We start from the raw sequence: 12,733 nt of genomic DNA, 5'->3' as shown, positions 1-12,733 counted from the left end.
GTGGATGTCGTCTGGTATAGTTAGTAGGGCTGTCTCTGTGCTGCAGATTGGTGAGAGTCCAAGAGATTGTTTGTGTTGATGTGCTGGTTGAGTTGGTAGGACACATTTCCCGACGATTTTCGACAGGAAGGGCAGGTTTGAGATTGGCCTGAAGTTGTTATGTCTCCGGAGTCTAAGCCTGTTTTTTTTAGTAGTGGAAAGACTTGGCCAAGTTTGAGGCAGTCTGGCATGACCCCCGTGTTTAACGAGCTGTTTATTATCATCGTCCAGAGGGGTGAAATGGCGTGAGTGAGTTTTTTTGCCATGGAGGCCGGGAGGGGGTCTGCGAAGTGGGAAGAGGGTTTTGAGTTTGCAATTAGGTTGGAGATGTCCATTACTGAGAGTGGCTTGAATGATTTCTGGCAATTAAGGGTAGATGGGAATCCTGAGGTTTGGATGCCCTCAATTGCCTTAGGGAGGAGGATTCCTGTTTTGGAGTCAGGCGTTTGTATGTGGCTATCGAGGGAGGACTGGATCAACGTTATTATTTTATCACAGAATTTGGCCAATTTATTGCATCGTTCTTTGGAGCCCTGAGGAGCTTTAGCAGGAAGTTTTGAAGTCTGTTTTTTATGATGTTGAAAAGGATTTTTGGACTATTTATAGCATTGTCAAGGGCACTGCGGAAAAAGGCTGCTTTTTCTTTGGTGACGTGGTTTTTGTATGTTCTGCATTCTGCTCTGAGTCGGTGAAGGTAAGTTGCGGAAGGGTTGACTTGCCAGAGTCTTTCTGCAGCTCTGAATTGACGTCTTTCTGAGTTGACATCCTTGTTGAACCAGGATCTCGAAGGGGTATCTCTAATCTTTTTTAGTTTCAGAGGTGCTACTTAGTGCCATTCTGCTCAGGAGGGGACCTGAATCCTCAATTAAGAGGTAGGCACTTCAATCTGTCAGAAAAGGATACACTAGTGCGGCCCCCTCAGGAACAGAAGATCTTACCCCAGATCCCACTAACCAAAGCCAGGGACAATTAAGAATCCACTGTCCCTGGAATTAGCCTGGGGGAAAGGGGAAGTGGAGGACAAAACAAGAGAGACTGCTTCTGGACACTGGCTCCGCCTCTGGGCTGGGAGCGGAAGCTTTCTGAAAGGCAAACAAAATAATTAACCTCCCTAACTCTGCAATCTTATTAACATTTACTTCTAGATTCCTGACTACTCACTACTCTTACCAGTGTCAGAAAAGAAGCTAGCTCCTCTCCAATTAGTTTTGTCTGTAGTGTGTAGGTAAAATCTGATTAACTGGAAGAAATAGCTGGTGCTAAATAATGTTTTTTCAACTTTCCTGTGTGCCAGCGAATTTTCTCCTCATTGGGTTTGCAGTGACTTTTCATTTAATAATTTCAGTCTTTCATATTAACTTCATGTTTTTCTCAAAAAAGTATTTTACACTTGCAGCTTCCTCTAGACTTTCTGCTATGGTGCACTGTAACACGACTCTGGAAGTTTTCTCTAAAGAACTAAAATGCCTGTGGTCTAAGAACAAGTTTTCACAATCCTTGAACTCCAAGAAGAAAAAGAAAGTCTCTACAGGGCTCGAGGCAACATTTGGGTTCCAAGGCTTGTCATGCTCGAGAACCTTGAAGCCTCTCCGTCATTGCCAGAGACTCTTTAAAACAACTAAATACGCTTACTTGCAAGTTTTGAGTTCTTCTCTTGACCGAAGAGACTCCAGGAATACCTGCTCCTTAGTTCCTGCTGGTGAGGGTCTTGAACAGCCACAAATGTTCCAAACGCACCAAAACTGAGGAGAAAAGGCGTTCGTTAAAACTCACTCTTTATTCACAACAAAAACTGCATTATCATACTTCCCATAAAGATGAAGGGAGAAGGCTTCGACTCTTGAATTCTCTAAGGTAATTCAGAAAATAGACAGCGAGCGTTTGCAAAAGCTCCTGTCACCGGATTTTAGTCAGTTGAAGTGCGCAGCGCGTAGGTCGCGCATGCGCATTACAGATGCGCTCTGCTTCAAGAGCGAACAACTAGACCGTAGCCCACTACTAGGAATGGGAACAATCTGATGATTCCCCAATATGGCGAGCGCTGCAACTCCAACAGCACTCACCTCAGTGAGGATCTCCAACATGGACTTCTTCTTAAGGCATTTCCTTTAAGAGTTCTTTTTAGGCGGGGAGAGCGGATCCTGACACTTGGTCTAGGTTGGCTGTCATCGTAGAGTTAAAGTGGGTTGTGAGTTCGATCGTTGAGAGGTCGCCTGATTTAGGTGGAAGGCTAGAGATCATTATTTTTTTCAGCTCAGCTAGGGGAGCCTGGCTTAGGTTTCTGGACCATTGAAGGTTTTTCTTACTATGGATGGGGAATGATTCTTCCATGTGTAGGTGTAATAGGATGCTGCGGTGGTCAGACCAATCAACTGGGAGGATGTTGTTGATGGTTATCGTCTTCTCTTGGGCTATGATGGTGTCAAAGGTTGCACCTCTTTTGTGGATTTGTTCTTTGCAGTGTTGGTTGAGGTTGTGCTCGAGTAGGAGTTCTTTTAAGGATTTGATTTGTGTGTTTGATTCATCATTTGTGTGTTTGATTCATTGTGTGTATAATTGCCTAGTATCATGTTCTTTATGAAGCTAAGGAGTTAGGTCCATGTAGGGTACGGGGTAGGCTGGACCCTATTATATCAAACAACACAAACTTTGCCTACACCCAACCAATTTTCCCCAAAAATTATTCTTAGAAAAAGGGGCAATCAGATTTTTCTGATTTGACCCGGTATTTTTATTTATACCTGTCTATTTATACATTTTATGCACTATTTTTTTTAATTTTCACAAAAAAGGATAAACTGTACATTCACTGTGTTACAATTACATTACACACATTTCACAAACACATATTTACAATTATCATACATACCACAAAGAATACAATATACAAGCAACAAAAAATTGCAATTTTTCAATGAAATTAATCAAAATCTATGATAGAAGAAAAGACAAAGTCAAAAAAGGAGCACAATCCTAAAGTAAAGATGACTTTGTGACCAGCCAAAGCCAGTTCCAACACTTAATGGTAGTGCTTGCTCCCTTAGGATTATGTTCTTGGCACATGAGAGGGAACATTGAGTTACCAGGCCTGATAGGTGTTCGAGGAAGGGGTGAGTGTTGCCTGGGGGTTGGTAGAGAAGGTGGCAGTTTGTTGACCTATTGTTTTTCAGCCGTATAGCAGTGTTGAGATATTCAAAGGTGCTGTAAGAGGAGGAGACAGATTCCACCATTGTAATTATGGGTGTGCGGAAGTCGCGTAAGGGACTTTCGCGGAGAGGCATGGAGATTGAACCAATCTCCGTGCCTCTCAGCATATTTCCGTTACACGACGCCCGCCCGCCGGCCTCCAGCCCCCTCCATCCGCCTCCCGCCGGCCTTATTAAATTATGTTCAAAAGACTAAAATTAAACATAAATAAATATGCGCATTCCTCACCAGGACTGCGCATGCGCAGGCTCCCGCGCATGCGCAGTTTCCAGATGAAGCTGCGATGGGCAAGGATGCGGCCGAAATAAGATAAGTTTTATTTAAGTTTAATTTTAGGCTTTTAAATATACTTTGATAAGGCATGCGGGAGGCGGGTGCGAGACCGGCGGCAGGCGGCCAACTTCTGTCCCGCCCCCGAATGTGCGGAGATTTGCCTCAAATCTCCGCCTTCTTTGCGCAAGGGCCGAAGAGCAAATCTCCGCACATTCCGGGGGCGGAACAGAGATGTCCGCACACCCCTAATTGTAATGGTATTTTCGTGGATAATGGCTAAGCCCCCGCCTATTTAGTCGATTCTTTCTTTTGTGAAGATTGAGAATCCAGGAGGAACTAGTAAGTCCAGGATCCGGTAGGATGGTTCATTTAGCCAGGTCTCTGTGATGAATGCAATATCAATGTCATAGTTAAGGACTGTTTCCGCCAGTACTATGGCATGTCTGGAGACAAATCTACAGTTTATAAGTAGACAATTGGTATTGTTTGAGTTGCTGTTGTGTTTAAGAGAGGTGGGTGACCTGCGGATATCCGAGAGGTGTGCTGGCGGTCTGGCCGTTGACCTGGGTGGAACAGGGTTTCTTCCGATACCAGTGATCACCTGGATCTTGGAGGTGGGTTCTCTATTTCTGGCTGGTATCAATTTGTATGTTTTGGCCAGCTCTATCGCTTCGCTGTGTGACATCTTAGGAGAAGTTTGAATCGGTCTGTGGGCGCGTTTTATTTGAAGGAGTGGTGAGCTAGCTGTCAGGCTGAGTTTCTGGGGATTGGGGTGGACATCTAGTGTTGTCCAAGGGATAGAGGTACATGAAAAACAGGGGTTCCCCGCAAGAGGAAGAATGACAATAAGAAGTTTGTGAAAGTTGAAAATACTTCCAAATGAATTTTACGAAAACTTTTTCACAGTATTGCAATTTATTAACAAAACTGGACACATCAAAATAATGACATATGTTCGATAATCAATCAGCAAACTTAAGAAGCCCCGAGGAGGGGAGAGGAAGGAAGGGAAAGGGGGTGCTCATTAGAAGGAATTACATAGAAAGTGATAGTCATATTGAGTCAGACCAATCACAAAAATGACATTGGCAATTCAGCATTTCAAATGTAACATCCAAAATTGGAGGACAAAATAGATGCTTATTATGGAAAAGACATTCTCCGGTGTAAACCACATCAATGGTAATGTCAGGGACTTGAGACCGGATGTCCGAGAGTAACAAGCCGTCGACGTTTCGACCCCTGTATTGTAGGTCAAGTTAATTCCTTAAATGGGGTCTTCATCAGGACAGACGGGGTGAAATAGGGGGGGGCTCCAAAATCATGAGCAGCAGGCTACAAGGCGCTCTGCTGTAGGAACTAGGGTATCCCACTCAATCATAGTGGAATATCCACCGCGAAACCCAAATCGCAAACTAGGTTTAAGGCCAAGGCTGGCCTTAATTAACTACAGAGCCAAAAAAGTTCAGCCGGATGTCCTGAATCACTTGAACAGGGGGCCGGAGTTTGAGAAGGATCGTAAATTGATACGGGATTAGACAGGCTCCAAAGGAGTGCTGTAGGTAGAGGGTTGCATGCGGTGTTGATCCTGAGTGTTTATGAACAGAATCGGAGGGGCAGGACAACTCAATTTGTCTAGACTTGGTCGTAGATCCCAAGCTCAGGCAATTGCTCGAGGAGCCTCGGAAATCGGCCGGGTTAGTCAAACTCGAAAAGCGCCGTCCAACGATGTGGCGGGAGAGGAGGCCGAATAACTTCTTATTGTCATTCTTCCTCTTGCGGGGACCCCCTGTTTTTCATGTACCACATAGCGCCCAGGTCCCCGTGACTGCATGGGTAAAACCCCCTTTTGTGTAATGCAAGGGATAGAGGGCTGAGCAATGGGCATGTTCGGGGACAGTTTTGAGGGTCACTAGAATTTTGTTGATATCCAGTATCACTTTATTGAGCTGCGTTTCCATGAGATTGAGTCTTTTCATTAGGTCTGGTGCCGGGATTTGGCTAGGGGGGAGGGCATGGGGGTTAGTGGCTGCGACTTGTTGGGTGTGAACTGTTCAGAGTACTCGCTATCCTGCGGGGAGCAGGATAGCGAGTGAAAGAGGAGGTTGAGTGTTGCTCATTTGTCTGTTTGGGGCAGTTTCTGAGGGTGCTTTAAGTAAGAGGGCATGGCATGGGGTCAGTCCGTAGATTGGGAGGGGGAGAGGGGCTATTGTACCTATTCAGAGTAGGAGCTGTTTCCCTAATGGTGTGGGTGGATGGATGGAGGGGTGTGAGGTTTGGGAATGGGATAGAGGGAGAGGAGTTGGGTCGAGAGGGAGGATTGATGTGGGAGTTCGGGTCTGTGCTGAAAGTGATAGTTCTCGTTGTGTAATTGGTGTTCTGGGGGGAGGTGCAAATTGCTGCGTAGCGCTACTCTGCCCTGAGTAGGGGATCCATGGGTGTTGTGGTGGTGTTCCCATGCAACTCCAATGAATTTTTATGCATTCCCAGATTTACAAGACCTTTTAAACCTGGTAATGCTCCAAAAGCTTACGTATTCCCAAGGAAGTGTGGTGGTGAGCCTCAGCAAGGTCTACCAGTGCAAGGGGTTCTCCCTTCTCTGCACAGAGTTCTCAGACCAATAGGAAGAAGTTGGCAGAGAAGCTGGAATAGAAAATAGAAGATTTATTAAACCTCATGAGGTGGAACTACATTCACACAGCACCCTTCGGTAATGCATGAAGTAGCACCCAGAATGGAAGGAGCTTGGTCCTTTTATACCCACACACAGGCTCAAAAGAAGGTGGTACAAGTACAAAAAGCTGGTTTTAGGTACATATAAGGTCATACAGAAAATGCACAGTCAACAAGTGGGAGGAGCTAACAGTTGCTAATTCTGGTGAACACATCCTGACAGTTACAGACTACCAGCAGCTGCATGGACAGCTGCAAGCTCAACTGAGCATGTGCGAAGCAGAAGAGGCTAAATATACCTTGTCACCCTGCAGATTTCAAGAGCAGTTAACAGAATGGTAGGACAGAGCACATGGCGAGCACATGGTAGCACATGGCAAACAAAATGGCTGACAGAAATACAAAATGAATTCCACAAAATGGACAAAATAGTCTCTAAATACAGGATGGCTTCTGCTAATGCTAACCTAATCGCTGCCAAATTAGAACAGAAGGAGTAGAGAAAGATCTTTATTTCACCGTATGACTTCCTCTTTCTATGTGTGCTGCATTCTGTATATGTTTAGTTGCTATTATAAATTGAGACTGAGATTTATTCTGTGGTTTTTGGTACATGTGTTTTTTCCCCAGTTCAATGACTATGGTGCTGTATGACTTTTTCCATTATTTGATAATAAAAAAATTATGTTGAGGCATTATTTTCTCCAGTCAATTATTTTCCCACAGGACTTTGGTATACTCTCACTAGGTCAGGACTGTGGTGTGGAAGACGGACGAGGTAAGTAATGACTTGGTAATCTTCATTACTTTAAGTTACCGTTTTCCTCAACACCGTCCAACATTCCCTCCCTTCCTTCTTTGGGAAAGAAGGGAGAAAGAAATTGGATTATTCTTAGTATTTTCTGGAAGCAGAAAGATGAGGGCCCACCTTTATAAATACAGACATGTCACTTACGGTGGGTGTCATATTGCTAAAGGCATGTATCTTTCTTTTCTTTACTTCTATGGGTGAATACTATGCTAGAGCCACAGAGTTTGTCACTAGGTCAGGGCTGTGGCGAGGAAGATCACAAATCAGAGTAATGAAGATTACTAGTAACTAACCAAGGGGCTCATTACGATGGCAGAGGTACCGCCACTGAGGGCCCGGCGGTGGCGGTCCCTCCGCCATCCTGCTCCCATTTCCCCCCACCACCTTAGGATGCCTGGGGGAATCGTGCCACAAGTTTGGCAGGCACAAAGAGCGCCCACCATGCTTCTGCCACAGGCAATCGTAAGGATTGCCTGGTATAGTGGAGAAGGCCAGGGATATGGGGGTGGTGCCAGCCAGATCACAATACTGGCATCAGCCAGCCTTTCCATGGCGGTAAAACCGCCATAGAAAGGTTGGCGGGGGCTGGCTTTGAGGGGCCCGTTACGGGCCCCCTCTGTGGGGGGAACTTGTGCACTGGGGATACCCATGGTACGCCCTACATTTCCAAGCACAAGGTGGCAGGCACTGTGCGGTGCCTGCCACATTGCGCACGTTACACGCACCCCCGAGGCAGAAGAGAGCTCAAAACAAAAGAGGAGAACATGAAAAGGGGGCAGGGTAGAGACTCCCTGACCCCTAGATCTTCTCAGGGGGTCCCTGAAGGACCCCGAAGGGCAAAACAAAAATTTATTTTTTTTTAAATCGCAGGGTGTGCGCACGTTGCTCGCACCCTCAAGGCAAAAATTAGTCAAAAACAAAAGTGGAAAACATGAAAATGGGACAGGGTAAAGACTCCTTGACCCCCTAGGCCGTCTCAAGGGTTCTCTGAAGGACCCTGAAGGGCAAAACACATTTTTTTTTGTTTTTTGAAAAAAAATCACGGGGTGCGCGCACGGTGCTTGCACCCTTTGGCCGCCATTTTGTCACTCTAAGGTCAAAGAGAGCCAAAAACAAAAGTGGAGAACATGAAAAGGGGGCAGGGTAGAGACTCCCTGCTCCCTGACCCCCTGGGCCTTCTCAGGGGGTCCCTGAAGGACACCGAAGGGCAAAAAAAAATTAAAAAAAAATGGCGAGGTGCGCGCACTTCGGAAAAAAGGACAAAAAAATACAGTTAAATAACAATTTTGAGTGTTTATATGTTGGTTGGCTCTGAAAAGAGCCGTTGTGTTCATTGAGTATTTTTTTGTACCTACAAGTAAGTACCGATGCAGAGTCTAAAGTTACAGAGGAAGACTCTGTTCCCCTCATCTGTGAAATGTACTCTGTCTCCTCTATAAATGCTTGCATGTTGTAACGCAAGTTGTTGTGGTATATAGAACCCATACCATAGTCTCTGAGGAAAGCAGAAACAGACTTATTCACATGTTTCCTTGCTTTCTTAATCTGTGGACAATATTGGTTGGACCAGCTCCCTTTTTGCTTTTGGCATATATTAGAATACACAAAGGCAGTTTGTGGAAAAAGTGACATCAATTGCCCAAAGGTGTTCTTTAAAAGCATTTCCAGACCTACCCCAGTCAATGTGCCTAGGTCATTGCCACCACAGTGCACAATTATGAGGTCAGGGTGTGGGAGATGCAAAAGGGATTTTATCAATGGCATCAATTGGTGACATCTCAATCCTCTCTGGCCAATCCACATAATATCCACATTTGGTAAATCAAGGTTGAGAATGCATCTATGTGCTGCATACCTTTCACTCCAGAAAATATAACTGTGTCCTACAATCTACACTCTAAGCTTCTTGAAAGGAGATCTCATTGTACTCAGATGGGCTCTGGAAATGAAATAGCAGTTTGAAAAGTAGGTGTTTAGAAAAAAAATGTGGATGAGATTCAGTGCACTTGTAAAAAAATAAATGAGTGGTGGTTTCTGGAAATTCAACATTGAAGACTAGGGTGCATGCTACTGTTTTTTTTAAGGAGAAATGCTAATGGTTAAGAGAAAGTGATTGAAAGGAACATTGCACAGGATTTGCTGCTGTATTAAAAAAGTCAAACACCCTTGCTGGTTTGCTTTGCAGATGAACTTTTTACCTGTGTGCTCAGTTAGGTGTTCTATGGAGTGTTGCCATGGTAACAGGCAGAGAGAGCAGTGGGTGAAGGTTGAATATTATGTGAGATTGAAAATGTTGCAATGTAGAACCAATTAAAATGTTAGTTTGGTTTTGAATTTGTGTGGGAAGATATTTCATTGGTTATCTACAAGAATATGTGTGTTAAATGAGAGGGAAGCTATGTCATTATATGATTCCAGTGACTGGTGCACAATTGAGAGATTCAGCTTAAGAAAATCTGGTGTGTGTTTGTCACTGTTCTAAATATACAAAAGCATTTTTAAAGGTGAGTTGTTAATTTGTAAGGGGATCTATGTTGTGCAGTTTAAGTTAATAAGAAAAATGTGTTCTAATGTGAAAGCAGGAGTTTATTTGCATAGAGTGTAATTCTAAATTTGTCTGCTTTGGGAAAAACATTGTGATAGTTGCATTTGGTATGTTAATGTGTTTGAGGAGATATTTTTTTTCATGTCAGTGAATTCTCATTTCTACATTCTCAGTCCCACCTTGAGCCCCTACACTGCCTGAACACCACTGCACTGTCCTAAAACCTGAAACAGCACTCCCACCAAGACTCTCTTTCACTGTAGTAGTCATTTTACTGAATTGCAAGGCATACTGTCATGTGTCTAAGATCACAGTGTGAGTCAGACTTCATTTCACAAAATTGTGCCAGAATAATTTGCTTAGTGGATGTGTTTAAAAATATGGCAATGCATGTAGTCATGGAGTGAGTCAGGGCTGGGTGTGCTGTAGAAATTGCATACCAACTCTCTCTGTAGCATGTAGTAATCATGTCAGTGAATTCTCATTTCTACATTCTCAGTCCGACTTTGAGCCCCTACACTGCCTGAACACCACTGCACTGTCCTAAAACCTGAAACAGAACTCCCAGTAAGACTCTCTTTCACTGTAGAAATCATTTTACGGAATTGCAAGGCATACTGTCATGTGTCTAAGATCACAGTGTGAGTCAGACTTCATTTCAGAAAAATGTGGCAGAATAATTTGCTTAGTTGATGTGTTTTAAAATATGGCAATACATGTAGTCATGGAGTGAGTCAGTCCTTAGGACATTTAGTGCTATAAAGTCCAAAACAGCATGTGTGCCAGGCCTCTGAATTCCCAAATTGTCTCCATACTGTGTAATAAGGATCCTGGGTGAGCTGTAGAAATTGCATACCAACTCTCTCTGGAGCATGTAGAAATCATTTCAGTGAATTCTGATTACTAAATTCTTAGTCCCACCTTGAGCCCCTACACTGCCTGAACACCACTGCACTGTCCTAAAACATTAAACAGAACTCCCAGTAAGACTATCTTTCACTGTAGTAATCATTTTATGGAATTGCAAGGCATACTGTCATGTGTCTAAGATCACAGTGTGAGTCAGACTTAATTTCAGAAAAATGTATCAGAATGATTTGCAAAGTTGATGTGTTTAAAAATATGGCAATGCATGTAGACATGGAGTGAGTCAGGCCTAGGAGTGCTGTAGAAATTGCATAACAACTCTCACTGTAGCATGTAGTAATCATGTCAGTGAATTCTCATTTCTACATTCAACGTCCCACCTTGAGCCCCTACACTGCCTGAACACCACTGCACTGTCCTAAAACCTGAAACAGCACTCCCAGCAAGACTTTCTTTCACTGTAGTAATCATTTTACTGAATTGCAAGGTATACTGTCATGTGTCTAAGATCACAGTGTGAGTCAGGCTTCATTTCACAAAATGGTGGCTGATTAATTTGATTAGTTGATGTGTTTAAAAATATGGCAATGCATGTAGTCATGGAGTGAGTCAGGCCTGGGTGTGCTGTAGAAATTGCATGCCAACTCTCTCTGTAGCATGTAGTAATCATGTCAGTGAATTCTCATTTCTACATTCTCAGTCCCGCCTTGAGCCCCTACCGTGCCTGAACACCACTGCACTGTCCTAAAAACTGAAACAGAACTCCCAGCAAAACTCTTTTTCACTAAAGTAATCATTTTAAGGAATTGCAAGGCATACTGTCATGTTTCTAAGATCACAGTGTGAGTCAGACTTCATTTCAGAAAATGGTGGCAGAATAATTTGCTTAGTTGATATGTTTAAAATATGGCAATGCATGTAGTCATGGAGTGAGTCAGGCCTGGGTGTGCTGTAGAAATTGCATACCAACTCTCTCTGTAGCATGTAGTAATCATGTCAGTGAATTCTCATTTCTACATTCTCAGTCCCGCCTTGAGCCCCTACACTGCCTGAAAACCACTGCACTGCCCCAAAACCTGAAACAGAACTCCCAGCAATTCTCTCTTTCACAGTAGAAATCATTTTACGGAATTGCAAGGCATACTGTCATGTGTCTAAGATCACAGTGTGAGTCAGACTTCATTTCACAAAATATTGGCTGATTAATTTGCTTAGTTGATGTGTTTAAAAATATGGCAATGCATGTAGTCATGGGTGTGCTGCAGAAATTGCATACCAATTCTCTCTGTAGCATGTAGTAATCATGTCAGTGAATTCTCATTTCTACATTCTCAGTCCCACCTTGAGCCCCTAGACTGCCTGAACACCACTGCACTGTCCTAAAACCTGAAACAGAACTCTCAGTAAGACTCTCTTTCACTGTAGTAATCATTTTACTGAATTTCAAGGCATACTGTCATGTGTCTAAGATCACAGTGTGAGTCGGACTTTATTTCACAAAATGGTGGCAGAATAATTTGCTTAGTTGATGTGTTTAAAAATATGGCAATGCATGTAGTCATGGAGTGAGTCAGGCCTGGATGTGCTGTAGAAATTGCATGCCAACTCTCTCTGTAGCATGTAGTAATCATGTCAGTGAATTCTCATTTCTATATTCTCAGTCCCACCTGAGCCCTTACATTGCCTGAACACCACTGCACTGTCCTAAAACCTGAAACAGCACTCCCAGCAAGACTCTCTTTCACTGTAGTAATCATTTTACGGAATTGCAAGGCATACTGTCACTTGTCTATTATCACAGTGTGAGTCAGACTTCATTTCACAATATGGTGGCTGATTAATTTGCTTAGTTGATGTGTTTAAAAATATGGCAATGCATGTAGTCATGGAGGGAGTGAGGCCTGGGTGTGTTGTAGAAATTGCATACCAACTCTCTCTGTAGAATGTAGTAATCATGTCAGTGAATTCTCATTTCTACATTCTCAGTCCCGCCTTGAACCCCTACACTGCCTGAACACCACTGCACTGCCCTAAAACCTAAAACAGAACTCCCAGCAAGACTCTCTTTGACTGTAGTAATCATTGTTATGGAATTGCAAGGCATACTGTCATGTGTCTAAGATCACAGTGTGAGTCAGACTTAATTTCAGAAAAATGTGGCAGAATAATTTGCTTAGTTGATGTGCTTAAAAATATGGCAATGCATGTGGTCATGGAGTGAGTCAGGCTGGGTGTGCTGTAGAAGTTGCATACCAACTCTCTCTGTAGTATGTAGTAATCATGTCAGTGAATTCTCATTTCTACATTCAAAGTCCCAA

The sequence above is a fragment of the Lissotriton vulgaris genome, chromosome 2_1, assembly GCF_964263255.1.
Source record: "Lissotriton vulgaris chromosome 2_1, aLisVul1.2, whole genome shotgun sequence".
Lineage (NCBI taxonomy): Eukaryota > Metazoa > Chordata > Amphibia > Caudata > Salamandridae > Lissotriton > Lissotriton vulgaris.
This window is presented reverse-complemented; position numbering follows the sequence as displayed.